The sequence below is a fragment of the Sciurus vulgaris genome (genome assembly GCF_902686455.1).
Source record: "Sciurus vulgaris genome assembly, chromosome: 6".
NCBI lineage: Eukaryota > Metazoa > Chordata > Mammalia > Rodentia > Sciuridae > Sciurus > Sciurus vulgaris.
In genome coordinates, this window is record NC_136466.1 from 9,327,462 (window position 1) to 9,352,986 (window position 25,525).

Sequence of the window (25,525 nt, forward strand, 5' to 3'; positions counted from 1 at the left end):
GGTCGCAGGGTTGACCCTCTCTCTGAATCCCTCTGCCACTTAATGGCTAACTCTCTGGACTACTCCCAGCCCTTCTGAGCCTGTAATTCTCCTACTAGTGAAGCAGGTGAGCTTCTCCCTGGGGTGGAGGTGTGAGTGCACGTGGGCCCTGGCCGCGGTTCCCTCCCCAGTGTGCAGCTCCGTGTGCGCCACTGGGGGTTTGGGAAGCAGTTGTGGGTGGAGGGTGCGCCTGGGGTGCGCTGTGGCTCCTCCTGGTCTGACCAGAAGAGGCGCCCACGCCCTGTTTTTCTTCCCCAGGGTTTCCTAGTCTTGAACTACTGGCTACATGGCTACCAGATGCCTGAGGGCGTTCGTTCAGTGTCACGAGGCTGGAGTGGTTCTAGACGCCGGGTGGACGCAAGCAGCCTCACTCTCCAAGTACCGACATTTCCCACCTCCGGTCCCGGCTCTGCTTTGAGAAGGATTCCTTCACTTCACCGACTTCCAGTAGAACAGAAGCCCATTCCCTGCCCCACCAGTGAAAACCCTACGCTTCAAATGTAAATTGTTCATATAAGAGGAACACGCAGTCTGTTTTACAGAAGTAAATCGGCCGTCAAGAGAAGACTTGGCTCTAATTTATACTGCTTTGCACTTTGGTCTGAGATTAAGAAACAACATTCTTCCGTGAAGTTTTGGGTGCCAAACACCTACCCAGAAGGTCCAGGGCTTTCCTTTCAGAAGTTAGCTTTCTCCTTGTGACTGACCAAGTCGTGAGTTCCGACTTGTGTTAGGGACAATGTTGGGACAATGGAAAAGTCTCTCTGGATTGTTTTAGTCATTGTTTTGGATTATACTTCCTTTCTGTACCAGTTTCTTTTAATTTAAAGAACTGCTAAGCCGGTTATATTATCTCGCCACAGGTAGTAGAACTCTGTCCTTTGGTTAGCTGTTCTGTCCCCAGCATCCCCTGCTATCTGGTAGCGTGACGCCTTCGTCCATGTGCTTGCCTCCTAAGTTAAGACGCTGTGTCCGCATGTAGATACGACGTACGTGACAGCTTCGCCTCGCGTCGCTGGAGCTGGCCCTGCACCCGGGACACTGACGTGGGCGCATGCTGCAGCAGCTGGGGAGCCTGAGGCCAGGGTGGGAGGACGCCCAGACCTTCCTGCAGTATTCACGCGCTGTTCTCATTCTGTCGTTGTCATGGTGTGTGTGCTGCCTGGTTTTAATGGGAACTTGTTTTAAGACGTAACTTCTGAAGCTCAACGCAGAGATGTTTTATCCGTTGTGCAGATATGCAATAGAGAGGTACCTTAACATTTCTCGTCGCCATTTTCCTTACGAGTGCTCCTGAGTCCTCGTGGCCACTTCCCATGGCGTTCATTGGCTTCACGGTCAGCGCCATCCTCCTGTGCGGTAGTAGCCCTGAGAAGGGAAGGCCGGTAAGCTGGTGGTCTGGGGCTCTGGGCTCCAGATGCTCACCCCTGGCACCGGCAGGGTGTCGGGGCCGTGGTGTGCTGCAACCTGCGGGGCAGGCGGGCTGGCCCAGAGGCCCACCTTGAGGGCAGGGCACTCCCGAGCGACAGCCTCAGGCCTGCGAGTCCCACTGTCGGCTCCGGTGGCACCTGCTGCTGTGGCTCAGTGGGTTCTCAGAGCTCCCGAGTGCCCTGAGCCCACTGTGAGAACAGCACCGTCACTGGCCACCAGGGAGTGGACATGGACATCCGGCACTCCCCTTCCCTCCTCAATATTAGATTTTGATTTACCCCTTGCCATTTATTTCCAAAGATCAAGGAATGTCCATACCATTTGAAAGGACCAATAAGCCACTTCTGTGAGTGCAGCCTCCTCCCAAGGGAGGGCCCCTGGGCTCTGTCCTTTGCACGGAGAACGGTGTGGGGATCAATGTGTCTGTGATTAGCTTATCGGGTTGGCTTTGCATTTTAGTTTTGCTTTTTCCTTTTTTATATTTTTAATATAGCCTTCCCACATTTTACTAAATTAATTTGTTTTTGAAAAGTTGAGTCTCAAAGTGTAAAAAAGAACCCTCCATTCATCAGGCGGAAGTGGAGCTTGGCAGTGGTGGGCAGGGTTCCCTGACCAGCTCTTCCTCTCTCAGCTCGACTGTCCGACTGGCTAGGGAAGCCCAAGGAGGGGAGGCAAGTCTTCTGAATGAATGGATATTTTTCGTTTTTGTTTTTGCATGTTTAATAGAGAAGTTCCTCTCATTCCTTGGGAAATCATGGCCTTTGAATATGCACACAACCTTTGAACTGTGCCTACTAAATGATAGCAGGGGACTTTGGCACCCAAGGAGTCCTGGCCCTGGGGTTACTGTAGTAACACCAGCTGTACTTTGGACTTTATTTTGCTAACATAATTGAGCAACTGTAAATTACTGCTATATTAATGTTTGAAAGCACTGGGATAGTCTAATTCTAACTTGTAATTAATTATGTTTGCCAATTATCTGTTGGAAATAAATTTGTGTCTGAACAGCTATTGAAACAAATTGTACAGATATTATTCATGACAGCTTTGTACTGTGGAATGTGCTTAATAAAAAACAAAGTTTGACCTCTGTCCAATAAATTGCTAAGTAATGTCAATAAATCAAGTATGAGTATTCTGCAGTACACCTAATCTGGCTTTATGCAATTGTTACTTCAGCTACTAATTGAAAGCCAATACTCTTAATAAAGTGTTGCAATACTCTGATGTTCTGTTAAGAAATTTTTCGGAAAAACTGTTACGTGCTATCAGGATTCAGTGACATGTCATTAAAGTTTATAGATTTTAAAAATGACCTGCTGTGTAAAGTGAAGTTGAGGGCCCAGAGCTGGCCTGTGAGAGCCGTGCACACGTCGGGGGAGTCCTCGTCTTGGTGCTTGTGCTGAAGCCGGCCTTGCTGCAGCCGTCGGGGCTCCTGGGAGCCGTCTTTGCAGCACCCCGCTGCCCCCACGTTCCCTCACACGTGCCCGTGAAAATAGGACAAAGGCCTCCTGTGAGTTCAGGTGGCTCCCAGGTGAGTGCGCCCTCCCCTGGCCGAAGAAAGGGTGGAGGAGGCGAGAGACGGGGCTGCGGGCTGCGGGCGGGCGGCAGAAATGGTCCCCAGGAGCAGCTGTGTTTACTGGGTGGCTGGGTTTTCCCCATTAGTCAACCAAATGGGTAAAGTAGACTTTCGGGACGGAGTTGGAGCCCTGTGAGGCAATCGTCCTCGCCCGGCGGGTCTCGATGTGTGATGTGCATGTGCTCAGGACAGCCGTCTGTAAACCATCATGAGGGAAGGCGCGCCGCCTCCCCAGCCCTCAGGTTGCCGGCCGGCTTCTTGCAGAGTCCTCATTACTCTGGGCAGAGGGATGGACACACAGACCTTTTTCTTGTGTGTGCTTTTTCTACCCGTGTGGGGCTTGTGCCCAAGGCCTGGTACTTGACAAGCACCACTGCGCCCGGCCCCGGCCCCAGGCTGCCTGTACTGTGGTACCTGCAGGGGGGCGGGGCGCAGCTTGCTCCTCTGCTGTCCTGTTGTCTGTGTGACTCCACCCCATTCTTGTTAGTGGCCACATGGTATTGGGTTCTAAGGACAGACCATAATTCAGCTCGCTCCAGGCGAAGGTGAGGCTTCCTTTCTTACCTTTTTCCACAGTGACTGCCCTTTTTCACAGGGCTTTCTGTACCTGGCAGTATTAAACAGACTTAGTGGTGACTTGGGATGACAGCAGAGTTGGAACCCAAGCATGGCCACAGGTGTTGGCTGGAGCCCACCCTCTCCAGGCTGTCTCCTCCCATTCCTCCGGGAGCTGGTGTTCAGTGGCTGCCAGTCTCTTCTTTCAGAGGTGAAGTGCCTCTGGGAGACCCCTCGGCATGTGTCAGCCACAGAGTGCTCTCCGGTCGTTTTCTCTGTTTAATAAGGAGGTAGGGGGCTGGGAAGCTGGGCCATCTGGCCGGCGATCCTCTGCCTAATTAGCTCTCTGGCAGTGCCCCGTTTGGACCTTTGCTTCTCTGTGGACTAGCCGAGTCCTGGAGGGCACGTGTCCTGGCTCCGGGTGATCCTGCAGGAATGCCGACCCAGTTCTGTGAGTGCCGAGTGCTCAAGGAAAGCTGGAAATCTAGATCCTGTCAACGCCCAACTTATCACAGTTGGCAAAAACTTCTTAAAAAATAAATCCCTGCGACACCTCTTTGCCACCTCTGAGCTAGTGTGATTTGAAGTATTTTTGTCAGTGACAAAGTGAAGCATTGTGTCCCAGGTTCAAAGAACTGAAGACATCCCAGAGAAAAGGGACAGATTAAATGATATGCCATGGGGCAAAGTAGCCAGCACTCAGGTCTCACCGAGTACATGTTTGAGTAGTGACGAAGGGGCAAAGAGCGGGCAGCCATTGCCTTCAGTCACCTGGTCAGTGGTCAGCAGACTGCTTTAGTGCAGGGTTGAGTTCACCGTAAAGCAAGGCCGGGAGTCTGCTGGCTTCCATCCGACCAGGAGCTTCTCTCTCAAGTGCTCCGAGGTCTCTGGGCCCCTTGGTGGCCATGGCCTGAGCTGGTCCAGTACCTGGTAGGCACTGGACAGGAATGTGGAATGACTGGGTATGTGGCCACGGTGAGGTGCTTCCGTGCCTGAGGATGACAGGCCCCTGAAATTCTAATTCAGTGCTCTAGGAAGGTACTGGCATGGTGTGGCCCTGTGAGGGGACAGCTGGGCACATCTTAAATCACCTAGTGCAGGCCTGGCAGCCTTCAGCCTTCAGGAGGAACTGCTTCGTCCACTGCTCCGACCTCGTGGTCATCTCTTGTCCCGTCTCTGGGAGTTGCCTGGATTTATTGCTCAGAGTATTCTAGTTCCCCGTGGGCTTGAGACCCCCAGTCACGAGGCCGAGGGCTGAATCTGGGGTGGAACTGGGGACAGGCCTCAGCAGCCGTCGAGCTGGCTGTGCGGAGGTCTCAGTGAGCTCAGCCTGGGCTCCGCCCGCCCTTCCCCTCCATCCTCTAGTCCTCAGAGGCTTCTGCTCTTTCAGGATCCCAGGACTCCCCAGTCCCGACGGCCACGAGTGCCCTGAGGACTTGGTGGAGACCATTCTGCAAGGCTCTCCGTGGATCCGCTGGCGGCAGCAGGAGCAGGAGCAGGAGCTCTGTGGTGTGGACCTCGCCCAGGCTGGAGCTGCGCACGCACTGGCAGCAGGCCCCGTGGGCACAGGCATTGGCTACACGGAACCTGGGCTTTCAGGACTAGGACACAGAGACAGTACTTTAGGATGACCCTAACGATTAAGTGACAAAACTCGAAACTGACATCATCTAGAGACGGTGTAAAGATGGACGGTGTGCCGGGCACAGGGTCTGGCTGGCACGGTGCCTGCTGGCCTCACTGGTACCATTTAAACAACTGGGGGCTCAGGCCAGAGAAGGTGCAGGTCGGGCTTGGTGGAGCTGGGGTGCTGGTATACTGGACGGAGTCACCTGCTCTGTGAGCCCAAGGCCAGTCTGTGCCTTTCAGGAAACACAAGCACTTCTCCCCACTTCTTGGGGACGAGCCAGCAGGACCCCAGTGAGGACTGAGTCTGCCACCAGGGCTGGGCTGTGAGGATGGAGGAGAGGGTTTCCACGCAGGTGATTTGCCCACAAAGGCGGCCCACCTGTCATTTCCCCAGGGTGTTTCTGGGAAGGGAAGGCAAGGCAACCTAAGCACGCTGCTCTCCTCAGCCAATCACATCCCCTCCGAGTGGAAGGGCGGAGGTGTGTGGGGAGCAGATGCAGGCGCGGGCAGTGACAGTGACCAGGGAAGAGGGGTTTACCACCAACCAGTGGCAGCAGGAGTAAGGCCACCCAGCCAGGGCCTGCAGGGAAAGCCTTCGCATCTAGGCCCCGGCGACCCGCGTGTCCTCCACTGTGGTCTTATGGCTGAACCGAGGCCCGGCCTCCTAGTCTTGGTGACCACGGCTGGCCTCTCTGCAGGCCACCCTGCTGTCTCCCTCTCTGTGCTCCCTGGGCTCAGTGATGCCAGCAGAGCCCCCCAAGGAGCCAGGCCCAGGCTGTGCTGTCCCTCTGCCCATCTTCTGTTCCTCCCCTGGGTGTCCCTGGCGACGGCTCTCGGGTCATCACCGCGTGCTGAGCCTTCCGCAGCCGGGAACTGCGAGGAAGCGGGCCCCTTCCCAGGCTGGTGGGCTGGAGGCCGGACGGAGGCTGAACACGCGCAGGCGAGGCAGGCAGGCGTGGAGGGTGTGCAGGGGATGGAGGCGGCAGGGGCGCGGACTTGGTGTGCGTCTCCTCTGCGCAACTAGGTGGGGCTGTGGGGAAACTGCGACCCTGCCCTGGGGCGCTTCCATTCCAGAGGGAGCCCCAGGCACGGGGACCAGCAGGGGAGTTGGCACCAAGAGAGGAGCGGTGAGGGAAGACCCCGGGCAGCCGCTGGCGCGCCGTGGCTCATTCAAACCAAGACCTCCATGGTCACAGGAGCCAGCCGCGCCGTGAGGAGGAAAGCAGTCCCAGGTAAGGGGCGAGGCGCAAAGGCCCTGAGGTGGGAACCCCTGGACAGAAGGGCCAGCCTCTCAGAGGGGGTCCACTTGAGGGTGGGCTGCTGCTACATTTGGACTTGGACCATGAGGGTGTCTCAGAGAGGCTGACAGGGGTTGCTCGGAAGAGAGGCAGGCCGTGGCCTCCGAGGAGGAGTCCAGAGGAGCACCTGACTTGAGCACAAAGGGCCCAGAGGACCAGCCATGACAAAGCCAGGTGAGGAGGCCTGGAAAGGCAGGAGCAGGTGACCCGGACCCGCGATCCTCCCAGAGCCTGGAAGACCCTCTCTCACGAAGCCATCGGGGCCTCCTGGGAACCATTCCTGGCCCGCTCCGCGCCGGGCACCGACCCGCTCCGCACCCCAGCCCAGCACCGCGTCCGCAATGGCCAGGGCTGGCAGCAAGGGCGCGCAGGTGCCAGAACAGCCTCTGCACTCCTCCCTGGGAGCCTTCCCCGCAGCCCATCTGCGCAAACAGACGGGGCCAGGGCTGCGCCTCAGGAATGCGGAGATAAAAGGGACCATCGGGACTTTTTCCACCAAAGGCGAAAGCGTTTTATAGAACGGGCTGCGAGTTTTTGTTTCAGGAAATTTCATCATGTCTCCAGGAAGGGGAGGGGAGGGGCGGGGGAGGGCCGGAGGGGCCGACGGGGAGCGGCCGGCGTGGGCGCGCGGGAGCCAGGCACACTCGGGCTCCCCTTTCCACGCTGGGCACACTGGCGGCCCAGGTCGGCCCCAGGTCAGCGACGCGCGCCCTTGGGAGCCCCTCTGCGAATACCTCATTTCTGTAATAGTTTTTCCTTTAAAAACAGCTCTGCCTTCTTGGGCAGATGGTGACATTCCATTAGCATATGGAATATTTTTCAAAACACATCCGAAAGCAAGTCTCCTGCGGAGGCGGCTGGGCAGGAGCAGACGGGTGTTTGAAAGGATGAGGGAGCCGCTCTGCGCAGAGCAGAAGGGCCCACGGCCGGCCGGCCCGCCGCCCGTCTCCCCTGGGCTGGCGCCCCTGCCCAGAAGAGAGGGTTCCCCCACTCTGGGCCCTGCAGGCCCTCCGGGACCATCCTGAAGACAGAGGGGGCTAGAGAGAGCTTGGACTGCAAGGTGACCGCAGGACCTGACCATAGCCTTTTGCGGATGCAGCCTCCGGGAAGTGAGGGTGCCTTCTTCATGGAGCACCTACTATGTGCCAGATGCTGGCTGCAACATACACAGTCGTCTGTCCTGCTGAAGTCCATCTGCCACCCAGTGGGCAGACTATCCTCAAGACAGGTCATGTCAACCCCTGCTCAGTGCACTGGTGGCTGCCAGTGGCCTCAGGACCAAGGATGAGCCCCATGCCCTGGTCTGCAGGGATCGCCTTGCCAACAAATCCTGCTTCCCTCTGTCCTCCCCCTGCAGCCATGGGAGCTCTCTCCCTGTTCTTCGTTCCTGCCTCAGGACCCTGGCACGTACGTCCTTCAGTTATTTGCACAGCCCCTTCCCTCATCCAGGTCTCAACTCAAGGAGCCTCTCCTGAGAGGAGGCCACTCTGGGCGGGTAATCTGATGTGCCCATGTCCCCGTGCCACGCCCTGTTTCTGCCCACTCTACAGAACCTCCCAGCACTGCATTTACCAGTCTTTGCTCAGGAGGACCACGTGCCGAGGACCCAGCCAGGCAGAGACAGAACAGGCCACTGCCTCCATGGAGCCTGCAGGAGGACACAGGCGGCAGACACAGCCGTCCCCGTCCCCTGCAGAAGTGTGGCTCCAAGACCCAGGGACCAGAGCCACAAAGGACCGGTGTTCCCACAGCACCTGCTGCCTCCTCCGGTGCTTTCCAGCATCTCCAGGCAACCCTCAGGCCACTCGACGCCAACGCCATGTAAATGGCCGTCTGGTGGTGTCCGGGGACTCCCAGGGGAAGGGTCTGTTCACAGCTCCCCCAGTGGCTGGGTGGTTGAATCCATGGACTCGGAACCTGGGGCTCTGGAGGCCAGCCCTACATGTTTTCTGACCTCCTGAGGGCCAGGACCTTCCTCGTCCTGTCTGGAGGCCACGCTGGACTGTGATTGAGCCCACACTTGATAGCGCATGTGCATGGAGGACAGGAGGAGGTGACTTTCAAACTCGCTCGCCGTTGAGGTCTCAGAGCGAGGACCTGGGCCTAGTTCTGCCAGGCTCTGAAGCTGGCCATCGGGCTACCATCTGGCCCAGGCCTCTTGCTGGGGCCTTCCCCGTTGCTTCCTTCTCCCCCGCCTGGTATCCGGGTTCCCTGCTCCCCGCTCCAAGCTGACCCAGCCAGGGAGTCTCCTCAGCATCCTGTCTTCAGTCAGGCGACAAGCTCTCCGCATCACTTCTAGCGACATCCTTTGGCTCTCTGAGCCCAGATTTCTCATCAAAAGGAGAAACTGAATCACCAGCAGATCCACCAAAGCTCTTAAGATGCTGATTAAGTTGTAAATAGTGTTCAATAGGGATTTAAAAACAGTTTTGATTTCTATGTCCCCAGCTGAAGAGTATGTCCAATGCATTGTTGTCTGTTAACTCAGAGGACTGGAATAGCCCTCCACTCTGCCACTCTGTTGATCCAGGGACAGAAGGCCAATTCAGAGTGGCTTATGCAAAGAAGGGCATTTATTGGCTCATATCACAGGTAAGCCCAGGAGTGGTCTGACTTCAGATCTGGCTGGATCTGGTAACGCTTGGGTCTCAATCTGTCTCTTTCTTGCTCTCCTTTCTCATGGTCTTGTTCCAAGGCAGGCTCTTTCCACGTGGTAGGCAGGTGGTTCCAGCAGTCCCCAAAGCACATCCTACCTTTTAGAGCAAAATCTCTCTTTGCAGCAGGATCAAAAAGTCTTGGAATTAAGTCTCCTTGGCTCAGCTGGGTCCACCCTCAAAACCCATCGCTGTAGTTAAAAGGATGCCACATTCTGATCAGCCAGGCCTGGAGTCAGGGCTTGAAGCTCGTCCCACACAAACCCTCTGGGCTGAGAACAGAAGGGATGTAGGCCTCAAAAGAAGATCATGGTCATGAAGCCCAAAAGGAAGGGGGCCTGGGGGCTGGCCGGGAAAACCCAGGGTCTGCTGCTGTGCTGGAGGCACGCCTTTCCCCAGGGAAGCGGCGAATTTGGCATGTTCTTTGAAGCTTGACTCAAAGCCACTTCCTCCCCATCTCAGGTCAGGGGCTACATCCCAGCCTCCCAAACTCCTCCAGGGCCCTGTCCCTTTCTCTTTGGTAGGCAGCCTTTCGTGTGCACGTTAGAGGACCTGCAGGCGGAAGCGGGGACAGTTACTTCTGCTTTCGGACGTCCTTCCCCTGGGCACACTGCGCTGACGTGACCTGGCTTGGATTCGTGGACTTCTTGCACACCGGGATCCCCAGCCCCATCCAGGTGTGCTGAGCGAACAAGCCTGTAGGTTCCAGAGCTCTCGGGGTGCCACGGGGTCTGCCCTCTCATGGCGCTCGGATTCAGTTGTTAAGTCACGGAGGCCGCAACTCTTGGAAGCGCCTTAAAACGTGAGCGCAGCGTAGCGCACAGGGCACGTGCTGTCGGCTGCAGGCGGAGCCTGGGGGACCCTGCTTTAAAGCACTGGCGAGCCAGGCAAGCCCCAGCCTCCCGATAGGTCACTGACCCGCCAATGGTGGGCAGCCCTTGAGTCAGGTGCTCATTTCTGCCCAATCAGCGGCCACCCCTTGTTCCGGGGCGTAGCCCGTTGCTGCTCGGGTGACCCGCTAACCGGGCGGGGGCACTAAGGCTTGCAGACCCTGACCCCGCCATTCGCAGGTCTGGCACAGACCTCCCGGGAGGACCGTGCTCCACCCCCAGCTCCTTGGTACTCTTCCGACAGGTCAGTACCACTGACTGACGTGTAGGAACGGTGGGGTCCTGAAATTACCTGGAGGTCCTGTGATGCGCAGGAAGAGCGCGCCTCTGCGCGGCTACCAGGTGGGTAGACTGCCAGGACCACCTGCGCCCACACAGCAGCCTCGCGGGTCTGCAGGAGGCGCTCCCAGCCCACCTACCACGGCAGCCCCACTCCTCTCTACACCCCAGCATCTAGCAGATGCCTTAAACCTACTTTTCGGAGTAGCCGAAGACCTTCAGGGCTGCTCGGTCGAAGTCGGGACGGGCGAGGCGGAGGAGCGGCAGGCGGGTGCTCAGCCCGGGCTTCGGTCTGTCGGTCGTCACGATTCCCCGGATGGGCCCGCACGCCTCTCGACACCTTGTTCCATGTGGTCCTGAGGCCCTCGTGTGCTCCGCAGGACGCGTTTCCCGAGGGTATGAGGATAAGTGAAAAGATTCTGCGGCAGGAACTGCCAGCTTCACGAGGGCCGAGCAGCTGTACCTCCTGTGCTAATGCGCTTTGTCACCATCCGCAAAGGCGGCGGAGGGTCTGGGCTTCTGCTGCTCCGCTGACCTGGGATCTTATTTCTCCTCCCTAGGAAGCCTCACTAGTCTCAGGGGACCAGTGTCACGAGGAGAAAAGCTCTGAGCAATGCCACTGTAGACAGGAAAGAACTTGCCGAGTGGCTGGATGTGGGATGCAGGAGTGGGAGGGCAGGCCTGTGTCCCCAGGGAGTGTCCACCTTCAGAGGTTGCTTGGCCTTCCCACTGGTCCCCAGTTAGGAGCTTTGGTTGTTATGGTGATGGGAGAAAGGCTGTGCGTGAACTGGGGACCATTTCTTAGCCCTGGGCTTGAGTTCCAGCATCACATGCTCCCAAGCAAACACCACGAAGGTGTGACACTCCCCAGTGTCCCTAGCTGGCCTGGTGGTTGTCCTCAAGTCTGAAGGGACTGGTAGGAATCACACGCCAGATGGTGGGCCTGGTCTCCTGTGTGGACAATTAGCAGGGATCCTCTATGTTGTGTGCCAAGTCCCATGCTGGTAGGGTGTTTGGCCTCAGTCCTGGCCTCCACCCACTACATGTCAGTAGCATATGCCATCCTCCCTGCCTCCCCATTGGGACAATGAAGATGATCTGTTGACATTGTCCAACGTCCTCTAGGGGACACGTGCCCCCCCCCACTGCAAACCGCTGCTTTAAAGGAAACTTGCCCAAGAATCACGAGAGGCTACCAGAGTATTTTAGCCTCTTCTCACAAGGCGCTGTGTAGCACTGTCTCACTCAGCAGGGCCTGAGAGCCCATAAGACCTGCCAGCCAAACCTGTTCTCTGAACATTTTCCTAAGTCTTCCTAACTCTTTGTTGAGTTTCTCGGGACCAAGTTACAGGAAAACCAAACCACAGCAGTCTAAGCATCTTGGCTTATGTAAGTGAATAGTCCAGCAGGCTGCTAGCTTCAGGTACAGCTGGCCCCAGCTGCTTAACCAGTGTTACCAGGAATTGAAATTCGTCCTGGTTTTGCTCTGAGTTCCTGGATACCGGCTCCATTCTCAGACAGGCCCCCTGTGTGCTGGGGGAGCCAGCTCTTGAAGCTCCGGCCTGCTCTCACCACCCAGTGGGAATGTGTGGAGGGAAGTCCTGGCCTGAGCCCAGGAGACCAGCTGCTCTCATGAGCTAGGCCTGACACGTGTGCCTGGCAGAACCAGCACCAACAGAACCGCGGGGTGGGATGGAAGGGCTGTGGTCCTCCAGAGGAAGACTGGGTCCCAGGGATGCTGGCCGGGTGGCGCCTCCCCGCTCGTTGGTGTCGACGTCCTTGGGATGGCCACTGCTTTCAGACGCCAGCTGGCTACCAGAACTTCCACCAGGTGGCTTCTCGGAGGTCACTGTGGCCAGCCCATTCGACAGCAGGGTAAATGGTGTCTCAGAGATGGGCGACGTGCTGTGGCTGAGCCGTGGACCCGGGCATCCTTCATCTCTGTAAGAGGACATCTTCTTCCACAGCAATCCAGGTTTCACAGGGTCACTCCGAAGATGTTTTGGAAGATGTGTGGGAATCGTAGCCGGCCATGCTTCAGGCCACTGTCCAGCCTTTTCAACATCATGTCGCTGATTTGCGCCAGTTTGTGACAATGACTCCTGAAGGGTCAGTCTGGCCCAGAGGACAGGGATGCTCCCTGGCTGCGCCAACTTGGCCCCTTTGCCGGCCCGCCTTGTTTTCCGGCTCTGTCTGCCTGCCGCTGCTGTTCTGCTGCCCGGGTGACCAGGCCGCGCCCCTGCTGGTAGCTGCCGTGTGCTGGGCTTCGCGCCGAGGACTTGCATGACATCGTCTCACTGAACTCTCGATACCGCCCAGCAGATGCCCCTCCTCTCCCCATTGTCCAGACAGAGCACCTGCTTCCTGGAGAGGCGTGGGAATCGGTGAGGTCCCCAGGTCAGCGGATGGGAGAGCCGGGGTGGGGTCCAGGCAGATCTGGTCTGTGCCACCGCACGCCACCTTCAGAAGCTGCACACCCTGCTCTCAGAGCCACGTCCGGCTCACTGGTAGGTTTTTGGGCCTGCACGGCGACTCGGAAGACATTCCAACTAGTGGCCAATGCTTGGAAGTCGCACACCTGTACGCTAAAAATTCAAGGCGATTCCTCCTGTTTTCTCTTGGGAAATAAAAAGTCAGAAGCTTGGCAGCCCCTGGGCACACGGTCCTGCCTGGCAGAGATGGGCTGGAGGTGGCTGCTCAGTCCCGGTGTGTCCTTGGCAGGCTGCGTGGGCTCCCTGTCGCCTTGCCAGCCCGAGGCCAGGGCCATCTGCCCTGGCTCCGAGTGTGATCCACTCATGCCGGCTCTGAGTTCCACGCCCGGCCCTGGGGCAGTGCGCATGCTGCACCCCCACCCCAGCAAGGGTGTCCCAGCTCCTGGCCACTGCTGGTGACTCCGCAGGTCCAGGAGAACGGCCTCCTGCTGTGAGGGTCTGACTGGGCACAGGTTGGAAAGAGCCCCGTCCCCCCTCCCTTCAGCCCCCGTCCCCCTCCCGCCACCAAATGTGGGTTTATGGGCCATCGGAGGCCACTTCCGTGGCAGTGTTTGTCTTGGGCACAAACCACTTTCTCCCGCCGCCTGGGGCCCTGCCATGTTCCTCCTAATCCTCCCCAGGAGAACCCTCACTTGGATTATCCTGAAACCCGAGCCCGCGAGCACGCACGAGGCGCCACCTTTACAACCAACGGCCGTTTCGTTTCTGCCCAGTGCTGTTTGTTTAAACTTTCGCTGGCAGGACCTGTGCTGGGGTGGGGTTCCACGGGGCCCCCAGGCAGGTGCTCTGGACCCCTGCAGGGGTGCAGGCTGGAAGCCAGGCTGGAGGGCCCGGGGCCTGCTGGGGAGGAAGGGGAGGGGGGCAGAGGACAGCGAGGCTCAGAAGGGTGGCAGCGTCCAAGCGCACAGGTCAGAGCCCAGGCACGAGGCCACTGGTATGGATAGCCAGGCGTGGACACGGGCAATGGTGGGCGTGGGCGAAGAGGTGGCCTGACGGCCTCCTGCAGTGTGGACGTGGCCCTCCCCCGGGGCACTGCCTGCTTCTTTGACCACCGAACTACCTCCCTGCCTTTCAGTCTTTTGTTCAGAGACGGGTCTTGCTCGATGGCTGTGGCTGGCCTTGGCCTGACCGTCCTGCTGCCTCAGCTCGGTGGTCGAGGTTGGCGGCTGCCGCCGGGGTTCTCCAGAGCCCGGCCTCCTCCCCGGGACTGCAGAAGGCCAGGAGCGAGGACGCTGGCTCAGCACGGGCGAGCCGGCCCGGCCCCGCCATGGGGCGACTTCAGATGTGTGGCCACCCTCCCCGGCCTCGGTTCCTCGTTGGCCGGACTCGGTGGGAAGGGGGTCATGGGAGTTTTGGGAACTGTGTGAGGAGGAAGCAGAACAGCCCACGGCGCGGGCGTGGTGCACGAGGGCCGAGCTCTGGCTCACGCCGGAGCCTCCATGAGGCCCGGCTCTCAGGCCTGGCCACCACCACTGAACCCCAGGTCCTCGAGAGGCGGTGCCCGGCGCCAGGCTCCACCAGCCCACAGGGTCCTGCCCACGTGCCCTGGGCACATCGTGGCCCTCAGAGGACCCGAGTCCTCGTGCGTGAGGGGGCTGGGGCCTCCTGGCAGGCGTGGCCTTTGCCACACGGCCTGTGAAGTGCTCAGCACACAGTGGGTGCACAGCCACACTGAGAACTTGTCCCAAGGCCCAAAGGGACTTGCCTCCAAGGGGCCAGGGTCACGCGTGGCCCTCCTTTCTTCCAGGAAGCCTGGGGGCCGGAGGCTCTGCTGGGGGCTTCTCACACGCTGCCCTGGGAAGCCGCGGGCTCAAGGGGAGAGGGCAGTGGACAGGCAGGCGCCCTCCTGAGGGCCCACTATGTGCAGGTGCTCGGCCTGCCCAGCCTCCTTTCTAGAGCGCCAGGGAGGCTGGCCGCTGAGCTGCGCGGTACGGCCCACTCAGCCGCTGGCTGGCTGGCCCTGCTGACCTGCTTACGGCCCAGCCTGGCTTCTGCCTCCCTCTGAGGGTGGCAGGGGGTCCTCCTTCCCCGGCTCTTACCAACGCCCCTCCCGCCTCGCAGCCTGGGCCTGGGTGACTGTTCCCCCAGACAGGGGGGCCTGGGCCGCCGCCTGGCACTGGCCCCAGAGCCCCTCCCTCGGATGTGGCCAGAGGTCTGCCTGAGCCCACTTGGGAAATGGGGGGCTTGGGGTCTTCCAGTGTCCGGGGCTGACCCCCTGTGTCCATCCACATAGCCCCCTCTGCTCCCAGGGCGGGGACACCTCTGTCCTCCCACCTTCCAGAAACACGGAGCCCCGTGCACCCCCAGAGGGTCTCGTCCTGTGAGAGGACAAGTCCGGCGAGAGCTCTCCAGGCTGGAACGGCCAAGAGGCTGCCTGCTTGGGGTGAAGGTCGCAGGCAGGCTTCATGCTCAGCCGGGCGGGCAGCGCTGGACCCGTGTCTGTCTGACCCGTGTCTGTCTGATCCGCTGCTTGCCTCCTCTCCTTCACACTCTGTGGGCTTCGCAGGAAACCCACGCACAGTCCATAGGAAAACACTTTAGGGTCTGTCCATGTCAGCGGAGGCAGCAGAGGCCCAGGGAGGGACAGTGACTTACCCAAGGTCACACAGCTGAGAGGCAAAGTCAGGATTTGAACCCAGCTTTCCCAGGCTCCATCCACTGTGCTCTGTGGTCCCAGCCCTAGAAAGCTGTGGCTGGAGAAGCCATCCTGGAGTCTGGGGATGACACTGATGTCCACTGGATGTCATTATTTCTCCACCAAAGGCGAGCTAGTCTTCCCTGGGCAGTAAGTGGACTTTCCCCTTCCTGGGGCAAGGAGATTGCGGACGGCAGCCCAGGTGCGGGCTGCTTCTCTGTTTGGACCAAAGACAGGAGGGAAGTGGGCTTCCTGTTTCCCCGGGGTGGGGAAGGTCCACATGTGAGCTGAATCCCCCGCCGGACACCCGTGACCATGGCGCCTTCCTCTCCCCGCACTGCCCCCGCCGGCCTCCGCCCAGGTCCCTTTGCTGGCTGGGAGTTGCGGGCCCAGGGACGCTCCCTCCCCCCCGTGGCTCGGGGTTGGGCCGGGTGGGTGCCGCTGTTCACTGAGCAGTGCGCTCCGCCAGTCCCTCTGGCCCGCGGGGCCCTGAGGACGCAGAGGTGGGCGAGAGGCTCCAGCGGGGGTGTGGCTCGTGCCACTGTCCAGGCCACCTTGGGCATCACCTCCCCCCGCCCCACCCAGCAGGCACAGTGAGAGGCCAGGGCCCCGCATCAGTCACCCCTGACCACATGTCCCCTGGGGCCACCTCCCATCAGCCAGCAACCTTGGGCCAGCCAGTTGACCTCTGCCAGCTCTTGTTTCCTCACGGGTGGGGAAGGAAAGGAAGGTGGTCTTTTGTTCCCCAAAGCATCAGCGTTCACCGTGCCGAAGATGCTGGGGACAGTGGTGAACAACACGGGCGGCCAGGTGGTGTGGACAGCACTTCCACATCCTGTGCCTCTGCCCCTCTCCCTCTGAGCTGGTGACAAGGGCGTCGACGGTAAACTCGGGTTTCCAAGAACATGCAACCTCGGGAGCCGCAGCGAAGGCCAGAGTGGTTTCCTCTGAAGCCTGCTCTCCACCCAGGTCCTCCTGCCGTGTGTACCCTAGTGTCTGGCAGGGTGCAGGGGCTGCGGACAGGACAGCTGTCATGGTGTGGATCCCGAGGGACCCAGAAGCCCATGTGCTGGAGGCTTGGTCCCCAGTGCTGCCGTGGCCAGAGGTGGGGTAGTGGGGGCTGGTTGGGTCATGAGGACTCTGACCTCATCAGTGGATTAATCCACCTGTGGGTTTCTAGCCCCATGGGCGACTAGAAGGTGGAAGAAACTCGGGAGGTGGGGCCTAGTTGGAGAAAGGTCCCCGGGTGTGCCCTGGGGACTGTGTCTTGTCCCCGGTCCCTGTCCGTCCTTGTTGTCTCCCTGCTTCCTGGCTGGCATGGGGTGGGCAGCTCTGCTCCCTACATGCTCCCCACCATGGTGCGCAGCCTCTCCCCCAGCCTAGAGCAGTGGAGCCAGCCCACCGTGGACTCAAACCTCTGAGACATGTCCAACACAAACCTTTCCTCCTGTGAGTTCCCGAAGCCGATTGGCACAGTAACCAGCAGTAGCATGATCCATCAGGACATCAACAATGTGGTGTCCATGGCCCACAGTCCCAGGTTGGTCCAGTGACTCTGCCATCTTTAATGTGTTTCTTTTAAAAATCCAGATTTACCACCTCATAGTCCTAAGATGGTTGCCACAGCTCAGGAGATCACATCTTCAGTCACTGTGTTCAAGGCAGAAAGTAGAGGCTTTCCCTTTATCAAGGAAAGGTCTTTCCCAGGGAACTTTGCAGACATCTCTGTGGCCAGTGCTGGCTGAATCCTCAGCCCACTATAGTGACAGGGAAGGGGAAGGGCACATCCAACAAAGGAGCATGCAAATGCCCGACTGTCTTAGATCAGTGGTGAGCCCCCTGGCACTGGGCACACCAGCCATGACTGGGGTTCCGTCAGCAAAGAGGAAGCAGGAGTCTGGCTACCTGGGGGAGGGACCCTGCTTCCTCCCCAAACAGTTCTGTTCTAGAAGCAGGCGTGACCCAGAGTCGGGCGGCCCTGCTGTGGTGTCACTGATGGGCGGGAGTGTCACCCTGAGAGTGGGGACGGGGGTGCTGGCAGCCTTGGGTGGTAGGGACGGAGTCCTGCCTGCTCTGGGCCCCGGCCCCTGCCCGGGACGGCCACCGTCTCGGGACCAGCAGCGGTTTGCTGAGTGAGCAGCGAGAGGGCAGGTGAAGCTGTGGCTGCAGGAAGCGTCCCCACGTCACCGTGCCTGTCATCCTGCAGCCTGTGCCTGCCTCCCCGAGCCTGGTTCCAACACCCATGTCCCTGCCGAGATCCGAACATGCTGTTGTTGGAGAAGAGAAAGCCGGGCAGCCGACTGACCTGTGTCCCTTTTGCCCAGGCTGCCGGAAGCCCGAGCCAGAGGGCCGCCCGGGCTGGGGCCTGTGCGCCCAGGGTCCCACGCGCCGCCCGGGCGCCCTTCCGTCCCCTCATGGGGTCCCAGGCTCCGGGCTCCTCCAGCCAGGCCGGCCAGAGGAGGCGGATCTGACAGGCTTCCCGGGGGCCCAAGTCGGCCTGGCAGGTGTCTGGGCAGGTGTCCCCCCATCTCAGAAGGGACCGGGGGAGGGGCAGGTGCTCGAGGCTGGACATTTGGCTCTCCACAGCCACGACCACTGAGTCACAGACTGTGTACTGTCCTGCTGTCGCTCCTGGGCTGCCCAGGACGCACCCTTCCTGGGTGAGGCCCTGGCTGCCGGTGCCGGAGGAGGCGAGTTTCCATTTCACAGGGGAAACAGTGGTTTTGATGGTGGACGAAGGGCCGATGAGTAATCGCGTGATTTATCCCATGAACATTCTTTGGGTTTTCCTGGTGGTTTGCACTTGAACTCGGGCTGAGTGAGGGAGGAGGAGGAGAAAGGAGGGAGAGGGCTCCAAGGGGCAAGGGTGGGCCTGGCCTCCGCCCGCCAGCCTCCTCCTCCTCTGCCTCCTCCAGTTCTCTGCGGTCACTCAGCTGGCGGCACAGCTCGAGGTCCTGAGCATCTTCCCGAGACGGGGGACAGCACACAGCCGCGGAGCCCCAGAGGATGAGCAGGCACCCCCTCTGCAGGCCTGGAGGCCCATGTCCCCCATGACAAAGCCATGGTACGTGGAGAGGGGTCTCTGCAAGGCCACCAGGCCTGGGAGTGGAGTCCTGGCCCGGGAGACCAGTCGAGCGCCTGAGAGGAGGGACCCAGAGCGCTCCCTGCCCTCACTCTGCCATGGGGGGACACCCGAGCCCCCGTGCTCCCTGACCTGGACTTCCGTCTCTGGGACTCTGAGAAGGAAATGTGCGTATGCCACCCAGTCGATGGTGCTTAGCTACAGCAGCCCAGAAGGTTCAGATGCCTCCTTCAGGGAGACCCAGACTCCCGGAGGCCAGGAGGTGATTCGCACTTGGGGCGCATTCAGACAGCACCAGGTGACGACGGGCAACACTTGCTGGGATTTTCCACATACCAGACTGTCGGTGGGAACTAGGCACTGGGGACATGGAGGCCCAGAGGTGTGAGGACCTTACCCAAGGTCACACAGCACCCAGGTGTCTGTCCAGCGCTTTACCACCCTGCTGCCCAGTGCACTTTGGAAAGGAAGTGGTGGGTTGGCCTCAGACGGAAAGGCTTCCCAGAAAGGCAGGATCCGGCCTGGAGGATGCGGGAGCCAGGATTGTGAGGCAGAGGAAGCATCAGCAAGAGGTCCTAGTAACCGGGCGTCTGTACGTGCTGCTAAGGTCTCAGCGTCCCCTCCCAGACCCACGTTGTGCTGTTGAAACGGGAGCAAAATGCGGGTGCTGAGCGCTGAGCCCTCACGGCTGGGCCGCTGTCAGGGCGGGCGCGCCGTCTGGGCAGCGGCTCCTGCTCTGACAGAGGGAGGAACCAGGCCTGCTTTCCTCTCTCCTGGGTGCTAGTTGCCCTTGGCCGTGCCCCATCCAGTGCGAAGGCCCTGGCCCTTGCTTCCTGCCTCTGGAAACGTGAGCACAGAGACCTCTGCCGTTCCTGACCCAGTCCTCACAGCAGCAGGACACACGGAGACGCCACCCAGTGCGCGGGGCGGGGCGCCTGGAGGGGACAGTCAGGGCGAGACTGGACTGCAGAGAGTCGGGTGAGACCGGCATTTTAAACGAAGGCCTCGGGCAGCTCAGTGGAGGATGGGCGCCAGGTGGCGTAGGTTGGACAGGAGAGTGGACATCTGCCACTTTCACCTTTGGCGCCGTGACCCCCTTCCCCGACCTTCCTGGGGCACGAGCCCTCCGCGCTCCCTGGTCCTGTGGTTTGACAGTGCGGACCCCACCCTAGATCTGAGGGCTCCTGTCTGGCCCCACTGGCAGGCATTGGCTGGGCAGTGTGCATGTGACCCGAAGCAGCTAACGAGTCTCCGTTCTGAGATTTTTGCCAGACCTGCTGGGGAAAAGGAGGCCACCACGCGGCCCGATGTGGGAGCAGCCCACCTGAGGAGGAAGCTGTATGGGTCTCCTTGGGCTGCGGGTGGCTGACTCCACAGAACTCAATTTCCCACTGCTGTGGAGGCTGGAGTCCAGGAGGGAGGGCTCGGTGGCCGTGGGCTGGTGTCTTCCTGGGCTGCCTCCTTGGCTGACAGGTGGATGTGGCTTCCAGCGTCCTTGCATGCTCTCCTCTTGGTGCATCTGTGTCTTGATGTCCTTGCTGTAGCGACAACAGCCATCTTGGACCCTGGGCTGGTTGTGGAGGGGCCTTCAGAGGACACCTCAAAGGTCGAGGCCCTTTGTGTGTGGCAAGGGCTGTGCCTGGCCGCCTGGCTCCCTGCTTGACTCCTGCTGAACCAAGAGGCTCAATGGACTCTCGGCTGAGCCAGGGGACCTTCACTGGAGGGGAATGTCGTACAGAAGCCACTTCTGCCCCTGCCACCTGGCCTCCAAGCAAATGAAGTGCAGCTGGCATTGGGACAGCAGCACCAAATCGCACTAAGACCCCCTTTCTCTGCATGGCTGGGACTCTGTAGAAGGGTGAGCAGGGCTGCCCGTGTCCACCTGAGAAGTGGTTTCATGGTTGGTGGGAGGAATTTCTGTTCCTCCACTTCTGTGGTTAGAACGCCAATCATGGACATTTGGACGATACCATTGTTTGCAGGCGAAACAGGGAAAAAACCAAATACAGATGTTCCTGGACTTAAGATGGGGCTATGTCCCCATCATAAGTGGTAAGTATCGTAAGTTAAAGCTGCATTAAGCCCACCTGCCCTTCTGAACTTCTCAGCTCAGCACTGTTTCCCCGTCCCAGCTTGCTGAGACTGACCAGTATTGGGAGGGAGAATCATACCACAGGTATTCGTCAGTTCTCTGTTACTGTAACAAAATACCTGAGATAATAAGCTTAAAGATGAAAGGTTTGTTTTGCTCACAGTTTTTGAGGTTTCTGGCCATGGTTGGTTGGTCCCTTGCTTTTGGGATGTGGCGAGGCAGCACACCATGGCAGGGTGTGACTCACTCATGGCAGGCAGGAAGCAAGGAGAGAGAGGAAGGGGAGGGGCTGGGGTCCCAGTGTCCCCTTCAAGGGCATAACCCCCATGACCCACAACCTCTCAGGAGACCCTACCTCCTGAAGCTTCCACCACCTCCCAACAGCACTATGCTGGGGAACAAGCCTTTGGCACCTGGATCTTTGGGGACACTCAGGATCCAAACCACAGCACCACATGTCATTGTCCCAGAAGGAGCCAAACTCCAGATCCAAGCTTGGTTTCTGTTGAACGCATATTGTTTTAGTACCATCGTAAAGTTGAAAAAGAGTCTCGTCGAACCCCAAGTCGGGGACTGTCTGCGCCAACTGCAGTGGCTTAACCAGCCCCCCACTTTTTTAAAAAGTCACCTGCCTGATAGGTTGTTAAGGCTGCCTTCACCCCAGAAGGGCCCCTGGGGCGGGACCTGGAAGTGACCACATGGTCGCGGCTGTTCCTGTGCCCACTGCCTACAACACCAAAGAAACCTCCCCACGCCTGTGCCAGTCGCCCCGGAGACAGAGGTTCCAGATCTCCTCGGCGAAGAGGGCTCTCCGCTCCGGAGCAGGTGAAGTGAGGAGCGAGCGGAGAGGAAATAAACCCGGGGCTGACTGTCTAGACGGGGCCCGGCCTGCGCGGGGAGGAGGGCAGGCGCGGCTCCGGCCAGCGCGGAAACCCAAGTGCCCGAGCATTCTCAGAGCAGCCGGCCTGCTGGGCTGCAGCCAGAGCCGACCTGGGGTCCCCCTTGCCCAATTTCAAAGGCGTCACGCTGCTGCCGAAGGAGAAGCTTGACTTTCCACAGCAGAAAATGTAACCAACGCTCGGGTCGCCGCTGCCTCTGTCTCCCCTCTGTGCGGGAGGACAGGGACAGAAAATTAATGTCAGCCATGAAACTTTGTCTTGAGGTCGGTTTCAGAAAAGAAAGACATCTACTAATTGAAAACATCACTTTAAATCAAGGGAAACAGGTGCAGGCCTGTGGTTTAGAGGGAGTATTTCTTTTGGAAGCCAGGGGGAGGAGTGCCCCAGATAAGGTCCCTCCAAAGTCAGCAGACCTTCCCCCTTCAGCCCGTAATTGCTGAGAAGGTGACTGAAAAGATGACTCAAGAAACCGAAAGGAAAACCAGCCCTCGTCCTTCTGGGAGAGCGCCAAATCAATCAATCTGCCCTCCGACTCGCTCCTCCTGGGACCAAGAGGGTCCCCTGTTCAGCACGATTCCCAATGTCTGCTGCGGGCCACCATTCCTGGGGGTCCTGCCCGCACCTGCCCGCACTCTGGCCCCTTGAGGAGGCCTGGGCCTCCCCTCTCCTCCCAAGCCAGCACACTGGTACTGCCCTACCATTTCAGAGGCGTGGTGTCCCGTGTCCACCTGGTTATGGGGGGCCAGCAATTCCTTGCTATTATATTTTTAATGGGGACATAATTGTGCAGACTTATGGCGTATGATGTGCTGTGTCTGTTTAAAGATCACCCACCACGATGGATGCCTTCCAGGGATGGGACAGCGATTCAACGTGAGCATACCAATAACCTGTCGCCCATTAACCGAATGGACAGAACCACGTGGTCCTTTTGACAGAGGCAGAAAAAGCATTTGGTAGAATCCAACATCTCTTAATGATCAAAACTACTACTAATTTATATATGTGTGTGTGTGTGTGTGTGTGTGTGTGTGTGTGTGGCAGGAATAGTTTTCAATGTAATAAATGCCATATGTAACAAACCCACAGCTAACAGGATTCTGAAGAGGAAAGCCCTCAGGTTCAGAAGATGGGAGGTCCACTTCCATTTAGCACAGCCCTGGAAGTCCTAGCCACAGTCGTCAGGCAAGAGGAAGAGAGAGGGGGCGTCCAGATTGGAAGGAGGACGTCAAGTTGTTCCCATTCACAGAGAATGTGATCTTATATACAGAAAACCCCAAAGGACAGAAAGTGCAAGGCCAAAACAGTTTTGGAACAGGCAAGTCAGATTTCTGTGCGTGCCACGGGGTCAGCGTTTGAAGATGCAGGTTATCTCTTCGTCCCCACAGGAAAATCATGAGGTCATTTTCTTTTTAAATCCTCTTGTGATGTTTTCAAAGCTAGAGGCTCAGGGAGAAGAGACAGGCCAAGATGGCACAGCTAGGAAGCAGCAGAGTCAAATGTGGACGTCAAGTCCGTCTGGCCATCTGACCGCTGCTCAGCTACCACGTGATTGTGCCTCTCCCTTGATAAGCATGGGTGATAAATTGAGCAAAGGGTTACGAAAGTAGCCAGAAGCACTTTTCTTCCACGAATTCACAACATCCTCCTGTCATTGGAAACTACTCAACAGTTTTATTTTCAGTAAAATATACTTCCTGCCATGTTTTGGGGGAAGAGTCTTCCTGCCATAAGTTTGGGGGAAACTTATGTCATGTGTTAGTCAGCTGGTGCTGTGTAACAAGTCACCCCAAACCCAGTGTCTCGAGATAGCATTCATTATTTCACAGTGTCTGCAGGTGAGGAATCTGGTGGGCTTAGTCAGGTCTTCTAGTATCAGGGTCCCTCACAGGGCACATTGAAGTGTCATCCTGGGCTGCCATCATCAGAAGGCTGGCCTGGGAGGGACCTTCTGTGCTCAATCGCACAGCTGTTGGCAGGGTTCAGTTCCTTGTTGGCTGATGGCTGGAGGGTTACCCGCAGTTCCTTGCCAGGGGGCATCTCAACATGATTGCCTGCTGACAAAGGAAGAGGTACAGGTGTATGTGAGCAAGATGGAAGACACTGTCCTCCGTAAGCTGACTGTGGGGTGACATCTCATCACTTCTGTTAAGTTCTATTCATAAGAAACAAGCCACGTGGTCCAGCCCATACTCCAGGGGAGGGGTGACAAAGGGACACAGATACCAGAGGGCAGGGATGACTGGAAAGCACGTGGGCAGCCGCCGTTGCACATCGGGGAGGTGGAGAAGGTGGTGGGGATAGCGGGCATTGGTGGGTAGTTTGCTGCCAGGCCCTGGATGAACCCCTCCTCTGCTCTGTCTCATTCAGTCCTCATGGCACTCTTGTTAACGTCCTGGCTCACTGCAGAGCGACGGGGACCCAACTCCAGTGGTGCCCACTCTGGAGAGCCGCCCAGTCTGTGGTGACGATCCCCGACTGAAACCCGCTGGGTTTCTAGGCCCCAGACGGCCCCACTGAGGAGTGGGCAGAAGAACAAGGCTGCCTCGTGGCACGTCAGGAGATCGCGAATGAACCCAAGAAGGCATGGCTGACCCATCAGGTCAGAAAACGAGATTTCAGTTGGTGAGCGCGCGGGGAACTGTCACGCGCTGCGGAGAGGCTATAAACTCGAACTGCCACTTTGGAGGGAAATATGGCAGGATCTATTAAAAATTTTAAAAGGCCATAAAAATGAAATAACGTTCATTGCCCGTGACCCCAAAATCACACGGTCGCATGTCCACCCTAGAGAAATCCTCGCCTGCGTGCTGGAGGAGCTGTGCGGAGGTTTTCGCTGCTGTACTTTTCCTGGAGTAAATGGAAATGGCACATGGTAGGAGCGTCTGTCCTCCTATTAAAGATGGCCAGCCAGATGCGGGCGTCCAAGACGTGTAGCCAGTAAAGAGCCAAGGCGGTCATCACGTACAGCCAACAAGAAAACCAGGATGCAGAATGATACCTTCAGTCAGGTATCACTTAACTAACCCCGCATTACACATTGTGTGTGTGTGTGTGTGTGTGTGTATTCAGATGCCTAGGAAAGTTCTGGAAAGGGCACATACCAAGCTGACCACAGAGGAGGGGAGTTAAGAAGATAGAGTGGAAGGGAGACTTTAGCTCTGCACTGAATATTTTAAACATCACAAGTTGCTTGCCTGCTGTGTGTGGATGTGGTTTGCCACCAAGGTCCCCACACTGGAACTTGGCCTGCAGGGTGCTGGTGGGAAGGTGCTGGAACCTTTAGGAGTGGGCTTCCTGGGAGCACAATAGGTCAGGGGTGCTGGCCTGGGAGGGGATTCTGGGGATGAAGCAGACTGACCGATACATTACCTTACACGTGTCAGCTGAGCCTGTCTCTCCTGGAAGCCCACGTAGTGATGTCCCTTACACTGTACTGGACAGAGCTGGGTCTCCTGGCCACCCTCGGCTGCAGAGGACTCTGGGAGGCAAGTGGGTTTTTGGTGGTCGACTAGAAAAGTCTCCTGCGCACATGCTTCCATGTGGCTCACAGGTCAAAGGCAGTCACCACGACCTCCTGAGGCCTGGGCCCTTAGTGGGGATGTGCAGTTCACCCTTGGGTGCAGAGGTGGGAGGATGCTGCTGCAGCTCACTTTCAGGGACATTCAAAAGATGCTGGCATGGGACCTTCTCTGGGGGCTGCACGCTTCAGAAGCCCATTTCTCCTCCTCCAGGGGCACCTGGCCACTGAGCTCCATCCCCAGTCCTTTTTAATTTTTTATTTTAAGACAGGGTCTCGCTAAATTGTTTGGGCCTTGCCAAGTTGCTGAGGCTGGCCTTAAAGTTGTGATCCTCCTCCCTCAGCCCCCCAAGCCCTCCTGAGTTGCTGGGATGGCAGGCGTGTACCACAGAGCCTGGCCCATTTCTTCTTGTTACAAGGTTGACCCCCCCAGGATTATTTTTAGAGT

At 58.3% G+C, this 25,525-nt stretch overlaps 1 protein-coding gene across 6 annotated transcripts in view; it reads left to right on the forward strand.

The window, feature by feature from the left end:
* Positions 1 to 2,700, forward strand: part of FBXW11 (F-box and WD repeat domain containing 11) — a 116,037-nt gene extending 113,337 nt beyond the window's left edge. For all 6 annotated transcript variants that reach the window (XM_079145409.1, XM_079145405.1, XM_079145406.1 and 3 more), the window contains one exon: positions 298 to 2,700. The gene's annotated coding sequence lies outside the window, so the exon portion shown is untranslated. The remainder of the gene's footprint in view (positions 1 to 297) is intronic.
* The last annotated feature ends 22,825 nt before the right edge of the window (positions 2,701 to 25,525 follow it).